General features: G+C 34.9%; 2 long non-coding RNA genes across 2 annotated transcripts; both read left to right on the top strand.

The window, feature by feature from the left end:
* The first annotated feature begins 8,988 nt into the window (after positions 1-8,988).
* LOC110842277 lies at positions 8,989-10,090 on the top strand. The gene is made up of 3 exons (XR_002547332.2): positions 8,989-9,145; positions 9,424-9,510; positions 9,655-10,090. It is a non-coding gene; the product is annotated as an uncharacterized LOC110842277 (long non-coding RNA).
* Positions 10,091-11,925: 1,835 nt separating this feature from the next.
* Positions 11,926-12,822, top strand: LOC118433789. The gene is made up of 3 exons (XR_004833578.1): positions 11,926-12,054; positions 12,188-12,303; positions 12,408-12,822. It is a non-coding gene; the product is annotated as an uncharacterized LOC118433789 (long non-coding RNA).
* The last annotated feature ends 653 nt before the right edge of the window (positions 12,823-13,475 follow it).

Genomic DNA, 13,475 nt, shown 5'->3' with positions numbered 1-13,475 from the left:
ATGTATGTATGCGCTTATTTTTTTATGGCAGTCTCATTCAAGTACCATATAGACTTAATTTGATGAGCATATTAAACATCAAATCATTGTGAGAATGTTAATGTATGTATTTATCCACACTTTTTTTGTCTTGAATTACAAACCAGTGTAATAAAATGGTTATAATGAGAAGGTTGAGGATTAGTTCATAAAGTCAGAAAATGCCATCTTCTGAAGGAACATAAACGTCGTCGTAAGCTAATGGGGGATGAACATCTGCATATATACAGCATGATGGGTATACATATAATCAAGTCATACTTATTTATGTTAACTTCGAATGTACTATCTAAAGCCATAAGCTTAAACCATTTTCACGTATGTATGTAAATATGTACATAAAAAATATTTATGTAGGTATAAATACTTAAATAAATATGTCTTGGTAAAAGGCCAGACATGTTTCATTGTTGTTTCATTCTGTAGTTGCATGCGAAACGCCCCTTAACCATGGAATTTACTTGTGCATGCATACCACATTTAAGAATTAAAACTAATACGCGAATTTACAATGTCTGGAATATTCGGATTTGTATGTATGTAGACACTGCATATCCAACATAAAAAGTCATGCAGATGTAAATAATTTATGTGTATATTCTACCAGTCAGTTATATGTACAGACATATATTAAAAAATATATGTATTGGAAAGATATTTTTAATATCTTTCCACACGCCAATGCATTGCGTGAGTTAATTTTTTCTCTAAGGTTGAGGCGTGGTTCTTATCGGAACACGATATTTGTTTTAACAATGATAAGGAGCTATTTATATTTTGCATGCGGGTGGGAAATTTATGAACATGCTTTACATACGTATAAAATATTGGAAGGTCACAGAAAGGGTGGCCTTCACTTGTTTTCAAAACAAGAATGAAACGAGCAAAATTGACTGGCACGCAAGGTTTAATGTCCAGACTATGCCCCGATTTTTAGGCATTTTAAACCGTTGCAGCTCAAAGTAACAAGGCATAAAATGTTGGCTCATCTCTGTACCAGGGAAATAATTTTATTTTACATTTCTATTCTTTTCACTCCCACATTTTCTGAAAAAATTGACTTCAACCTTAGTCGCATACTATTTCAACACTTGGACCCAAACTGTCACCTGCTCATAGCGCATTACAGTCTCCCCTGGGAAGACTTTCCCCTCCCTGCCGCTCCCACTAAGAAAGGCGTGTTTATCGTCCTCTTAAATGATACACATGTCCACACGAAGGTCACCTATTTTAAGTACAAGTTAGGACATTACGGATCTGGCGTGTTCGTTAAGGCACAAAAATCCTTATTCCCATGCTTCATCACAGTCGTAATAATGCAACGCTGGGACTTTACTTATCGGCATGGATTGCCCATATTGAAAGATCGGACTCAATTACGGCGCATAACGGACTATCAGGTCGACACCCTGCGATATTTCATGTACTACAAGTACAGGCATAAATTGCCTTTATTCAGCGATGCAGGCAAAGAGTCTACCCTACCAAATGCGCTCGTTATTCGGGTCCAAATCAATTTCGACATTTTGATCGATGACAGTTGGTGATGCGGGAATATTCAAGCTTTGTATTATCTTGGTTTTACGTAAGAAGGAGGAAGAAATATGGAACCGGATTTGCCTCCCTTGCTTAAATAGCAAGAAAGACAGATACAAAATACCGAAAAATATTATACCCCTTATTTTGCGTAACCATTCCAATTTCATAAAACACCTCCTGCCTGACCCGACGGACCTCTTTGTAAAAAGCTTCAACAGAGCATATTTGAACCTTGACGGATTTTATGGGAAAGCCGAATCATGCAAGAACTATGCCCAAGGTCCATTTTACTTGATTCGTGAGGAAAAATTTGAACCTCGCGCGGCCCTATTTTTCAGTCTAGTTTGTCTCGGAAACTTCACTTATGCTCAGGCTAACGCAGAAAGTCATGAAAACAGGACGCGAGGCAAGGAATACAAGACTTATAGAGAGAATGTGTTTGTTGATGGGTCTGAAGTCATGTTATTATTCACCCCCACTTTTAATCAAGGATTTTCCTTTGACGTTCTCTTGAAACCATTTGAACCCAAAGTATGGCTTTGTTTTGCTCTAATTTCATTATTAGCCATGTTTTTTGTCGGCATTATATTAAAATATCAGTTAAACTGGGGTTATATCGAATCGGTCATATTTTCTAAGGTACTCTTCTTATCTACAATTTTTGATCGACCGACCGCAATACCAAAGAAATTGGAGAACAATACCCACTTCCGAATCTTATTCGGTATTTGGATGATGCTCTTACTAATTTTGACCAATGGTTATCTCGGATTGAGCATAAAATCAATTTCGGCAAATTTAGAGGCCAAATCGGTTACGCGATTTGATCAGCTGGCAAAACCTGGATGTAGCAACGTGACATGCCAGTTAGATAGATTGAGCAATTTGTGGATGTACTATCTTTGCATGCAGCGGCATTTTAGCGCCCTGTTAAATTGGAAAACTCGTCTGATTACGGGTATCTTGGGAGAATTACTTTTCCCCAGTAATCCTAACTTAACACTTGCAGTCCTAACGAATAGAACGATTCGTAAGTTTGATGATAGTCAAGATTTTACTATCTTGCCTTACGAACTTGACTATGATATTTCCAAGGACATGGTCGGCGAAAATAAATTCCTGACTAACCTACGGGATCTCAATTTGGGTAGAAGTTACTATCTTTACCGCCAAGTTAAAAAGTTTGGGGCAGCTTCTGTAAGCCAAAAGTTGGCCATGTTGGACTTGCTTGATCCTATTCATATAGCTCTTCGAAACGTTGGAGAATTTGCATCATCCAAAATAAAAATCAGGACTGAGGTAGAAATCGAACTTGCTTTGGTCACCTGCGGAAGAACGGTATTGGTCCAGACGGACAGCGAAATTAGGAGAGAATTAGCCTACTTTGATAAGCAGTATCCTTGGATCAAGTTTTTTAGGTCGGAGAAATCAATCCTGAAAACATTGGTAGGGTGGAGTTTTTCCACTACCTTGAAGTCCGTAACGTATCCCATATTTCAAAAGCTTGATAAGGCTGGGATTGTCCGACTCTTTGAAAATTGGTCACCACGTGTCAATTCTAGACGGGAGAATGTTACGCGTATAGTTCATAGTATGATAAATAGGAAAGAAAAGGATCCCGTGGTGAAAAAGGTTTCCTTAACGGGAAATATTCAGACGGTATTCTGGTTGTATTTGGTTTTGAACATGGCGTCTGTTTTTGCTATGGTCAATTATGAGGTTCGGGTTCAAGTGAGATTATATTATTTTTTTCACACTGTGATTACGTATATTTGGGAATTTGTTCGGAATAAGATTTTGAACAAAATTTGTTAGGCATATACTTGTTTTTAATATTGGGAGGATTCCCGAAGTTCAAGTTGTATCAAATGCCACATACATATTTATTAACCTGTTTGTATGAATGAATCTATATATTGATGTTTTTTTTATTCGAAAGCTAATTTATGTATGTATGACAGAGACTAAGCTTTAGAAGAACTTCCTCCTTTATGGGGAAAGTGTATTAAAACTTTGAGATCTAATTTTAAGGGAAGTGTTTAAGCAAGCTCTGAGAATATATAAAAAAAGGTGAGCACATTCTCAAGCCATATAAATTAATTCAAATACTGTCACCAACTAGATACGCATGCATAAATTAGTGACACCTCTTATCACGGCATTATTTAGAGTGCATATGTACATACTTAATTCAAGAGTTTCCCTTCCCACATCTGCGATTGATTGATTGATTTATTACAATGAGGCACCCCATTGCATGGGACTTTACACCTCAAGGATAAAAGAAAGTCATACATTATACAATTTTCATTTTGCTTGTACATACATATAAAACAATGATGATTACATCATAGAAAAACAATCTTGATATTCAAACGAGTCGAATAATTCGAATAATTCCATACCTCTTTTTGTATTCTGGACATTTAAAAAGTACTTCTTCACCTCTTTTTTGAACCTAGTTAGACTCATCTTTTCATGCTCATTTCTTAAATCTAATGGCAGATCAGACCAAGACAGTGCTGCCCTATATTTGAAGGACTTTTTGGCAATATTATTACTAATTGACATATCAGGCTTGTAGTAAGTATTATTACGAGTATTTCTACATATAACGGTATTTATTGGTACATAATTGGCAAAATATTTGGGACAGTTCCCATTTAGCATTTTAAACACATGTTTACACAACTCAGCCTGCACGATATTTTCCGACTCCAACCATTCCAAGTCGACTGATAAGTCATCAGATATAGGGTCATACTTCCCTTTATTAAATACATATCTTGCACATTTTCTGATTACCTTATTTACACGCTTTAAATTATTCTTACCAAACAGCCATACAGGGGATGCGTATAACAGACTAGAGAATACCAATGCATGTATTAATAGTACCTTGTTCTTGCGTTCCACGACATTTTTAAGGGGACCAATTGACCAAAGAGAGCTGTTACAACCCTTTATCACCTTATCACATTGATTATTGAACTTTAGCTCTTCATCCAATAATACCCCCAATAATTTTGTACATGTAACCCTTCGAATAGGTGTGTCATTAATTTTTATAACAATATCTGATACAGCAGATTTTAATTTACGGGGGGCAAATACAATAAATTCACATTTATTTACATTTAGTTCTTGCCTGTTTGCTTCCATCCAGCGCATACTCCTATCCAGATCATTATTCAGATTATTTACAACTTGTTCTATATGATCAATATCACCAGAAATTAACACACCACTGTCATCGGCAAACATAACACATAAACTGTTTTTTAAATGGTACGGCAGGTCGTTCATCATTATCAAGAACAGAATACAACTAATACATAACCCTTGAGAAAAGCCTAGATTAGTTGGACGCGTGCTAGACTTTTTGGTACAATTATTGCAGGAGATACATACGAATTGTTGCCTATTTTCTAGAAATGACCTCACAAGTTTAGAATCAACTCCATACCATTTTAGTTTGTGTAGTAGAACCTCTTTGCAGGCCTTATCGTAGGCCTTCGCAACATCCAGCGCCACCATAATACATACATGATCATTCTCCCATGCTTTGTATACAAAATCAGTGACCGCTATTAGGGCATGCGTGGTGGAATGAAACTTGCGGAAGCCGAACTGGAATTCTGACAATAAATTATTAGATTCAAGATAAGTAGAAAGTTGGTTGAATATACATTTACCAAATAGTTTAGTTAGTATAGGTTGGATTGCTATCGGTCTAAGCTCATTTGGCGATACTGGATTTTTTACCTTTGGTATTGGAATCACCTTAGCTAGTTTAAGCATATTCGGGACGCTTTCCTCATTAATATACATGTTAAATAAGTTCATGATAATAATTCTAAATTTAGGAGATGTCATACACATATTCATCATTTTGTTGCATAATCCGGTCGTGTCGAGGGATGTCGATCCTTTGTTTTTTGTGCCTTTCCACGCCTTCAGAATGTCTTGTGTGGATAATTCCCAGAATTTAAAAGAGAGGTCGAGGTCGTCCCAGAGTAGTGCAGGTTTTGCAGGTAGTGGTGGCAGTGTTTGGGAGTGATCCCTCGTCGAGATGTCCACGAAAAAAGAATTTACGGTGTCAGGCTCCAAGTTAATTTCAGCTGCAGGGCTTAGCAAAGGGTATATTTTTTCTAGAGCTCCCCAGAAGTGCAGGTTCTCCACTTTCTTATTAAATTCATGTTTAGTGTCCTCAAGAATATTTCTTTTAACAAGTGACTTGTAGTTCTGAAATGATTGGATATTAGCTGGTGAGGGGTCACAACGACATGCCTTGTATGCCTTATCTCGCTGTTAGTTTTGCACGATACAAACTTTTTATGTTGGTGCACATAAAAAGTAACTGTTCTAATTGGAGCTAGTATATCATAAATAGCTAGTATATCATTTATCATCCTGCGAGTTACTGTTTCGACGTCTCCCTGATTCACTTCAATATTATTGATATATGTCGCAAGATCCGTATGGTTGATATTGTTGTAGTTTCTAATATGTTTTTTCTTCTTAATCGGTACGGATTTTTTAGTGGAGACTATGCATTCTGTATATGCATGATCAGACAGGTGTGGGTTGAATACTGATTTGCTTATAATGGATTTGTTGTTGTTTGTGATGATGAGGTCCAGTATATTACCTCCTCTCGTCGGTTCGTCCACTATCTGATGTAAAGACAGTTTACCAATAATTTTGTATAGGGGGAAACCGATTTTGTATTGCGTAAGTTAAAGGCACCGAGGATATACACATTTTTATGGTATTTACAGCATTCAGATAGGAAGTCGTCAAAAAATTCATAGTCATCATCTGTTAAGGTTTCCTTCTTGTAATTTGGATGGCGATATACACATGATATGATGATTTCCTTATTAAAACGTAATTGCACGGTTAGGGTTAAATATTCAATATTGTTGGACGGGATATCATGAAAGTTATTTGGTTTTTTTACTTTAAGATTGTCTCTTGCTAGTACGGCAATACCACGGTCATGTGAATCGGGTCTGGCGTCTTTTCTAAATATCACGTAACCTGGCATTTGTCGTAAATTATGGTGTGGTTTAAGTCTTGATTCACTTATACATAATATATCGATGTCTTTAAGGGATAGGAATGTTTGGAGCTCATTAAACTTACTATGTATTGAATTTAAGTTGATGTGGGCAATTGTTAAGTTTTTTGAATTTTCTTCGTTCGGGGAGGAACTAAAAAATGATTATTATATCTCAACGAAGGCTTGCTAAATGAAATATTATTATTTCTTACACTTGTTGCGGTTGTGCGATCTATTTGATTTACAGGGCCATGTCGCTCATTGTTGTGAGACCTAATTTGCATATTACTTTTATTATGTATTGCTGGTGATGATAAGATGTTTAATCGACTATGTGACCCACCCTCAGATTCTGTCTTATTCGCAACGAGCCTGCCATTACACACCTGGTGAGATTCACGATCCGATGTTATCGACTTATTTTTCCAGTTTATAGTACAATTCTCGTTATTGTCTTTGAATTCTTTGGCTTTCTTCCCTAATATAGCAAAGTCCCGTCGTAGTGTATAAGGAAGATCCTCATTTATAAAGATAGGTGGCTTGGTTTCCTTCCTTGAATTCCATACACTTTCTCTGTCCGATAAGCAACTAAATCGCACTATAACTTGTCTGCACCCTTGTGCCTTATGGGAACCTAATCTCAACACAGAGTCCACTTTTATCTCTTGTTTGACAATATTGCTAAGCAATTTATTAACAATAATACGCAATTCTTCCAGCGATTCGTTAAGAGGGTCAGTTAGTCCAGAAATTATAAGATTAATCTGTTTTACATCACGTTCTATTTGTTCGTTATGGCATTCTAGATAATCCATACGTGTTGACAAACCAATATTTCCTTTTGTTAGTTTCGCGACGTCGTTTTTTAATGTATTCAGTTCAGTTTGGTGGGCGAGGAGACAGTCCTTTATATCTGACACAGAGCACTTTAAATTTTCTGTTAAAGTATCAATTTTTGAGCTGATACGAAGTTCGTGATTTGTTAGAAATTGCATAATAGTATCACAATTTTGCGGGTCAGGTGAAGGGTCGTCATTAGTACTGTCATTTAGTGACACCATACTTCTAGTTCTGGGTCGCTTATTGGTCTCATTATTTGCACTATTAATATGACTGAAATTAAACTCAGCAATTCTTGTTTTCACTGTATTTCCGTTTTTTATAGGAGATTTCAAATCTTTACTAGGTGCCATGTTTATAAGATTGGTAACGATGAATTACTTTTTAAGACAAAAATAGAAACTCCAGCCAGTTAACTCCAGAAATTTGTCACAGTTGTGTAGGTTATTTCAGTAGGTTGGTTGAACTGTGAGGTTACGAGGCACCCGCTGTTGTTTACTTTTTTTTATTACAGTAATTTAACAAACTTTACTATACGATGTAAATTATTCGCATCCTTTCGCTTCATTATCTATTTGTCTCTCTTTTACTAGTAGTTATGGTCACGTGGTGGTAATTAGTTTGTCAAAAATTGATAAAAATTTTATTAAAAATAATGAGAGAGAAAAGGGAGATAAATGCGTGCGTACAGGAGCGTAGCGAGTTGACAAGATTTAAAAAGTTTAAAAATCTATCACAACTTAAATATGTACATACGGAAAAATTGAGTTCAAAGCAGAAAATTATTTTGGTGTTTGATTTGGAATAATTAAACAGCAAATAAATTATTTAACTGGCATGATTTAACAATATTTGTATCTAATAATAAATATATGTATTCATATGCACATTTAAATACTTGTAGTTGTACCCATACATATATATAATTGAAATGTGAAAAGATTGACTTATTGAGGGAAATATTGACATAATTTCTTTAATTCACGAAGGCCTTATCATACATATACATAAAAAATTGCATAATTTTGCTTTACGGAGAACTTGTTGATATTAAATTTTGAGGATGGGCATAATTGCTCCTGTGGCTGACCCGAAGGGATAATATAAATATACATAAATAATATTTATGTATGTATATATTTATTAGTGGAATAGGCCAAAGAAAGTCAGTACATTTAATAAATTCTATTTATTTGTACCTAAATACATGCTTGCATGTCAAACTTGGACAATTTTATCGTCTCTGTGCCCCTATTTATTTATGTACATGCATAAAGGGCCCTTTAATCGTGATCCAGTTAAAGGGATAACTGTGAAAGTTACCGTTTTAAAGATGTGGTACATTGGAACCCGAACTGGAACTGTACCCGTAATAGGCACAATATTATAGCCACACTTAACACATGAATCCTCCTTAACAATGAATAGCCGACTCTTACGTCCATTTCTTGACATACATAATCTACCAACTTCCGTTAGGTCAACGGGTCTTCGTACCGAATAACCAGTCCAAGTCATGCGTCTCATCTCCGTATTTATAATCCTGGAGTGATAAAAGGGTCGAATTTCATCTCAGAATAAGACCACTTCACCCAACACTTCCAACCTACCAACACACATCTCTCATTTTTCTCTCGCACAAAACTTTCCTCGTATTTACAAGTAAGTTATACGATACGACGAAGATTACGATATACAATTATTAGGGGTATTCACTACGAGTTCGCATCGCTAGAAACTTTCGCAAAAAAATAAAGTTCGCAAAAAACTTGGTTTGAAAATAAATGAATTTGCTAACATTAGCATCTCCAAGGCTAATCCTAAGTTTGTAATTTGTTTTCAAAATTATATTGCCACCTCGTAGTGAATACCCCCATTAAATATTTTACAATAGTATATTTTCAGCGTACATTTAGCTAATTCCAAAATTTTAATTTCAGAAAATCCTTCAAAAATGGGTATCAAAAATTTCCTAATTGTCATCCTGGCCGTGACCCTCCTTGCCCTTCAATGCCAAGCTGGTCCATGTAATGACAGATACATAAATATTTACTTATATGATTACATAGTTGATTTTTTTAACAAATTTAATACGAGTTTACTATAGCAATTATCTAATTAGTCTTACCTTCCCCATGTGTGCTAATCTTGTGCAAATATTTTTTATCCAGTTCCGGAAGAAACGAGATGTCGGGGTGCCAACACAGGGCTGCTTTTGTCTGGAACGGTGTGCAAGGAAAAGTGCAGCATGGCCGGTGTGGTGGCATCCACGTGCCCGACAGGAATGCAGTGCTGCATGACCGTCGAGAACTTTATTGAAAGGTTTCCACTCCCTTAAACCACCAAGAAATTGATATGTTAAAGTTTTATAAAGTTACACTATTTATTTAATTTATTATAACTGGGGTCGATTTTGTATTTCTAAAATAAATTAAGTTTTAAAATGTCTGCTTGGTAGAGTACGTTATAGTCTTAAATTTTATGCCAGTAATATTCGACCAGCGTATTTATTTCGAAGCGACAAGGCAATAAAAAGTTTTAGTGAGGGGATTTTTTTGCGATTTCGGCCAAGTCTTTAAATTGGGGGTTAAAAAAATAAAAGTTCGAATGAAAAATAAAAGTTATTTACTGAAAACTCGGCAACTTTCCATGCACCATTAAAATGTGTGCTATAGCGCTATGCATACAGCTTAAAATTCATACATACATTTTACATATCTACATATCTACGTGACTACCAATGTTTCCATAAATTTCCAAATGGACAACTTTTGAAAATATTTACTTATAAAACTCGATGGGGTGACAAATGTGCAAAGACAAATCTGCAAACGACAAATGTGCAAAGACATTTGTGCAAACGATAAATGTGCAAAGACATTTGTGCAAACGATAAATGTGCAACCTGACAAATGTGCAGCCCGATAAATGTGCAAACGATAAATGTGCAACCGATAAATGTGCAGGAATTTTTCCAACAAATAGTGCAATATATCTTGATATAATTTACACTTCAAATCAAATTACATCTTATCAAAAAACTAAGAATTCTGAAACATTAATTTTGTGGTGAAGCTTATGAAGCTGGAGATCATATAATGGAGATTCTATACTTATTAAATATTACTAATCATCATTATAACGGGGTTGACCCCTGTCAATTTTATAATAAAATTCCCGTGCCGAATCACTGTAATGCTAACCTTACATTTATGTAATGCTAAATTTAGCTAGTGACAATTAAACTTTAGTTAGGGACACCCCTCGGGGACAGAATTTAAAATGACAGCAAATAAGTAAATCCCGAATTATTTCATTGAAATTTAGAATTTTTATATGTACATAATTCCAGCCTATACGATAGGCTAAAATTCACGAATTCACGAAGATGTATGTACCAGGAAATTTATGCACCATAAAAATATAATTTAGTAAAATATGAAGTTAACAATAAATTAATACAGCTTCAACAGACATCATACGGGATGCCACCACAAAATTAATGTTTCAAATTTAAGTTTTTGAGGAGATGTAATTTGATTTCATGTTTAAATTATATCAAGATATATTGCACCATTTGTTGGAAAAATTCCTGCATATTTATCGGTTGCACATTTATCGTTTGCACATTTATCGGGCTGCACATTTGTCAGGTTGCACATTTATCGTTTGCACAAACGTCTTTGCACATTTGTCTTTGCACATTGGTCGGGCCACCTAAAACTCACACCGAACCTATTGTTAGAGAGTGAGCTTCTTTTTTGTTTAAAATTATTCACTTGTTACGTACACATGCATATAATTTAGCTAGATAGGATTAAAATATAGCAGAATTATAGCTCTTTATTTACATACATGTATTTTTCTACATATACATCTGCATATCTCCCCACATACATAAGGGCATAAAGTATTTTCATATATGTATGCAATTTTGAAGATCACCTCCTGCAGTGACATATGTATACATATTTACATATGCCAACACAGTCTTGACATCTCAAATTGGTCAAATTTTTTTGGCAAGGATCCATACATACTTATATAATGTTTATGTATGTCCTACTTCTGTTATTGGAATCCAACTTGGGAAGGCTTAAACTTTGTCTATTGTCTATGCTTAATTTTGTCTATTGCAAAGTATCCCGTTATGATGGTTGCCCTTAAAATCTAAGCCAGGGAATATTCCTACAATGTGGCATTTTAAAATTGTGCAGTTAGGTTACATACATAAATAAACCGATTTACGATGGCAGGGAGACGGTCTAATTGGTAAAGGGCTCCAAATTTATTAACAATCGACACTTATGTGCTACTAATCGTGACGAAATTTAAATACAAGGATCAATAAGAGAACCCTTTTTGAAAGGGTCAAAAATAAAATGCATACAATAGACTGAAAAATTCTTACCCTTCATAATTATGTATGTATGCTCATATTTATTTATATCCAAACCAGTGTCCACCAAAGTAGCGTTTATCCAATAAGTTTAAAAAAACTCACTTGTACATATATTTTTCAAGCAACACTCACCCTTTAGCAGCAACACCTTACACGTCTATTTCCGAGAGTAAGTTTTAATTACCTACATAGTTAAAAAAATATCATAGCACACATTACCATTAATTAAACTTTCATCCATACCGACAGTTTAAAAAAGTAGAGTTTAATAAATCACTCCATTCTGTTTTTTTTTATTTCAGAAACTTTGCCAAAATGTCACACTCCAATATCAAGTTTATCATAATCGTCATCGTCGTCCTGACCGTGTCGTTGCTATCCATGCAGTCCCACGCTAAAGTCATCACTAAACGCCAAGGTACAAAAATAAGTTAATTTTGTGAAAACTAAAACTTATAATTTTTCGAAATTCAATTTCTTAATATTCAAATATAAAAGTAAGTGACATGTTTTACGTTTTAGCTGGAGATGGGGAGCGGTGCAGGGGAACATTGACCGGTATGTATGTTCCAACGACGGTGTGCAAGGAGACGTGCCGCGGAATGGAGTTGATGTCAAAATGTCCAGGAAGTCAAAAATGCTGTTCCGTCGTTGAAGACTTTGTTGCTAATTGGGTACCAGGAGTGCTACCCGAACCCGCTTAAGACCCGAACCCGGCAAATAATTTGCATAGCTAAATATATATAATCTGCATACATATTTAACTGACCGAGATATCTGTTATCTTGATAAGCCCATAAAAAAAGCATATCTGAATTAATGCACTGTTGTTCAAAAAAATAATTAATTAATCTTGAGCATGCATGTATATAAATTGCGTAGCAAATATGTATTTATAACTGGTTGGTGTTCTTTTTAAATAAATTTGCAAATTACTTAATATTTATATTTACTTGTAACCTACGTTTCATCATTTAGTTTCAAACTAAGTATTTTATTTTTCAAATTATTAACTTGTTCTTGCTACATATTTATAATTTAATTGAAATTGCGTAGAATAATGGTTTCGGAACGGGCATATGTATGTACATACATACATATATAGGTATTTACATCAGTTTTCAAAAAAAAAATTACCTCTACTTCCTTAGATGACAGTAACACACATGCCCACGCTATAATTAACATGGAAAGGCTATTTACATACTTTGTAAGTACGCATTGACCCCAAACCGATCACATATTTTGTTTGTGCATAATTGACGTCAAACTTCAAAGGGTTAAAAATAGGGTGACATTAGTAAAGTATCGCTTACGGTTGTCTAGACGTACGGAAGCACATATGTAAATATGTACACATCTACATACGTATACGTAACCATTAGTCCATCCGCTTGGATGCTAATGCGACATTTTAAAAGTTATAAATCAATTCAGAAATAAATATTCGGTTATTCTGAGAACTAGATACATCCCTATTGCCTGTATACACTGATTCGCACTCTGTACTTGTATGTATGTATGTACATATTACAGGATCAAAATCAAAATGATCATAGTTATCTATTAATAAACATATTGACGCATTTA

This window comes from Folsomia candida, unplaced genomic scaffold, assembly GCF_002217175.1.
Source record: "Folsomia candida strain VU population unplaced genomic scaffold, ASM221717v1 Fcan01_Sc001, whole genome shotgun sequence".
NCBI lineage: Eukaryota > Metazoa > Arthropoda > Collembola > Entomobryomorpha > Isotomidae > Folsomia > Folsomia candida.
This window is presented reverse-complemented; position numbering and strand designations above follow the sequence as displayed.